Raw genomic sequence first — 3,509 nt, forward strand, 5'->3', positions numbered from 1 at the left:
AAATGGTTTATTCTACTAGGACTCAAGCTGCCTCTGTTTGCATCAGCTGTGGTCGCTTAGATCAGGCTGGTTTGTGGTAGCTCTGTGGATCTGCCATGACTGCAGTGAACTCAGCATCCTACTTCTGTTCCTGCATCATTGCTTGCACAGGCAGGTCCAGTGGGGCAGATCTCAGCAGTTATCTATCATTCAGGGTGTGCGGTGCTGCTTTGCAGAGCTCTCCTGGTTTCTTTCCTTTGTTTTCAGCTATTGCCTCTTGTAGGAATAGAAACTATTATGGTCTCGACTTTTCTTTCACTGGGTTACATAGAGTGAGAGTTTAATCCATCTATCTATCTATCTATCTATCTATCTATCCCCCATCTATCCATCTATCTACCATCTTTAGATGCAACTTATGCGTCTACCATCTGTCTGTCTGTCTTTTTTTTTTTTTTTGTGACAGTCTCCTTGTAGCACTTGCTAATCGGATGATACTAGCTACATAGTCCAAGCTGGCCTTGAACTTGCAGCAATCTTCCTGCCCAAGTACTGGAATTACAGGCATGTGTCACCCTGCCCTGCTCTCTGCTAGCATATTAATCCTTGTTTTCTAAATTCTACAATAAAGTGCCAGGTGTGGTAGTGCATGATTATAATTCCAACACTTGGAAGGCAGAGGTAGAAGGATCTCCAAATGTAGGAGTACAGTCTTGTCCACATTGTGGTTTCCAGGCCATCCAGGGCTACATAGTGTGACTTTGTGTCAAAAATAAATAAACACACACACATATATAAATAGATTCTACAGTCAGATAATTCTAATAATTCTAGCATACATACTATGCCTGGTTCTTTTTTTTGTTTTGTTTCGAGACAGGGTTTCTCTGTGTAGCCCTGGCTGTCCTGGAACTCACTCTGTAGACCAGGCTGGCCTCGAACTCAGAAATCCGCCTGCCTCTGCCTCTCAAGATTAATGGCATGCACCACCACTGTCCAGCCCATGCCTGGTTCTAATACCCATTCTAACTTCAAATGGTGTCTCTTGCCTTTTATTCCACTTGTCATTTTATGTGATATTCAGATGGGTTCCTCTGGGTCAAAGATGCTATTATAATTGGCCTTTACAAATGTGGTATTTCTCTGAGGGGATGCATTCTCTACTATTATTATTTTATATTAAAATAATAGAATAATATGTTTTTAAAAACTCATGCAGTCAAGTTTTTAAACATTTTTTAGATTTATTTTTTATGATTTTATGTGTGTAGGTATTTCACCTGTGAGAGCATCTGAGCACCACATGTGTGTCTGGTGTCTGAGAAGATGATGAACTCTATATGGGTGCTGGGAATTGAACCTGGGTCCTTTACAAGAACACAAGTGCTCTTACCCATTCAATCGACCCACCAGCCCCCCAAACAAGTTTATAAAATAATATTGATATGTGATTATTTGTTCCCAGTCTTCAAGAGAAGCTGCTATTCAAATACAAACTCTACAAGTGTTTCTCAGTGTTTTCTTCCCCTTTGGGTTGGAGCATGGGGACTGGATTGTGCTGGAGTTGATGATTTCTTTCTATGTGGAAGGCTGTAATTAGCTTGGGTTTGGTGTCTCTTGTCTTCAGGTCAGTTAGGTCAGATGAAACCCTAGGTTCTGTTTAACTAGTTTCTCCTGACCACAGAACTTATGAAAGAGAGCCATTGACTGTATTTCAGAATGCCTGTTCCCTCTTGCCTCACACCCTCACCATCCAGGTTTGAGTCTTAGGGGAATTTTCTCTTAAGGGTCCGTTTGAACTCTTAGACTTGGAGCTCATAGAAGTGTGCAAGGCCTTAGGACTGGGTTCCCTTGGAGTTTTAAATTTTGAGACTTAGCCTTTTAGCTCTTTACTAACATTTGGGTTTTCCTACCCAAGCAGTGGCTCCCATGGAGGTTTCTGCATTAGTGTGCTGTGAGTCTGTGGTCAGTCCAGCCGTCTGTCTGATTCTGGAGGCAGCTGTTTGCCCTATGTTGTAACCTTGCTTCTCCTAGGCATCTAAAGGGAATTGTTGACTTTGCAAGCATTTTTAATAATTGTTGGGACAAAGTGGCAACTTCCACCTTCCTGGAATGTCAAATTTGCAATGGGAAGTCACTACACTTATTTTCCAACTCATTTGTCTGCAGCCAGTGGTCCCCAAAACTGAGATTTTTTTTAAAATTAGTCACTTTTTTATTGGGTTTTAATTCTCAGGGTATGAAAGGAGTCAAAGACCGAGTTCCCCAAACAGGAGACAGGAAGACAATCATGGCCCAGAGTACACCCTGCGCACTGTCCCCTCTTCAGTGGTTATATGGGTTGCCATTCAGCTTTGAGTTCTTGTAAGAAAGGTAGTAGCTGGAAAGCATGTAAGCCGCCAGTACCAAGCCAACCCAGCAATGGACACTTCCTTTCTTCTCCTTGATGTATGTATTGTAGTGACCTCTTTAAAATGCTCCAGCAATGCCTTTAGGGGCAAAACCCCACATCAACATCTAGTGCAGCAGCTCCTCTACCTTGACATCTAAAGGTTTCTTCTTCTTCACTGGTAGGACTGGCACCATCTTGGAGTCCATTTATTCACCAAGACCAGTCATTGTGACCAGTCTTTTTCTCTGTCTCTTTGTCTCTCTGTCTCTCGCATCTGAACTATACTTGCATAGCCATCTGCCAGGGACAAGTTCTTTGCAAAGGAATTAGGCCATCCACAGAAAAAGCAGAGTCTGGAATGGCAACGTCGCAGTTACTATGCTCTCAACTGCTTCCTTCTCTCCCCAAAGACGAACCCACCTGTAGCTTTCTTGTCAGGATCCACTTGCAATCTCCACAGTCTGCCATAAAGAAGCCATTAGCAACTTGGACTCCAGTAAGTGCTCCCATGGCTGCTTCTGTTTTCCCAGATAGGACTATCTGTCCCCCGCCTTGTAAGGTGGCTTCAGTTAGAGTGGTGAGAGCATGGGCAGCAGCTTCACTGTTGAAGGCCATGGTGACAGTGGCTCCCTGTTGCATCTCCTGAGAAGTTGCAACTGCTGCTTTTGCCAGTGATACTACCACCTGGGTGGACTCTTGCATCATCTGGATGGTCATTTAACCTCCCTGTAATGTGGCTCAATTTTGTTCTACCTCTCCATCAGCCACAGCAGTGTAATTCACTGGGGCAACAGTGACCATGGTTGGCAGTTCTGAAGCATCAGCCAATGTGGCTACCGTTGCCCCTGTACCAAGCGACATGGTGCCATCAGGGTTGCTGAAGGTCTGTACTATGGTCTGTGATGGTACAAGATGGGCTACACTGTGTGTGGTGGTGGCCTGAGTTTGTGTTTGCTGATCTTCAAAAGCATATAAAAGATCCTCCCGCCCATGTTGCTTATAACAATTTTTAATTTTTTTTATTTTATGTATTCACCATTGCTCTCTTCAGACACATCAGAAGAAGGCATCGGACCCCAGATGCAGATGGTTGTGAGCCACCATGTCAGGACTTCTGGAAGAGCAGTCAATGCTCTTA

At 43.7% G+C, this 3,509-nt stretch overlaps 1 protein-coding gene and 1 pseudogene across 1 annotated transcript in view; both read right to left on the minus strand.

The window, feature by feature from the left end:
- The window catches only part of M1ap (meiosis 1 associated protein), a 79,433-nt gene that overhangs the window by 57,633 nt on the left and 18,291 nt on the right, over window positions 1-3,509 (minus strand). The window lies entirely within an intron of this gene.
- LOC114616875 overlaps window positions 2,756-3,509 on the minus strand; it is a 1,643-nt pseudogene continuing 889 nt past the window's right edge.

The sequence above is a fragment of the Grammomys surdaster genome, unplaced genomic scaffold (genome assembly GCF_004785775.1).
Source record: "Grammomys surdaster isolate TR1022 unplaced genomic scaffold, NIH_TR_1.0 133, whole genome shotgun sequence".
NCBI lineage: Eukaryota > Metazoa > Chordata > Mammalia > Rodentia > Muridae > Grammomys > Grammomys surdaster.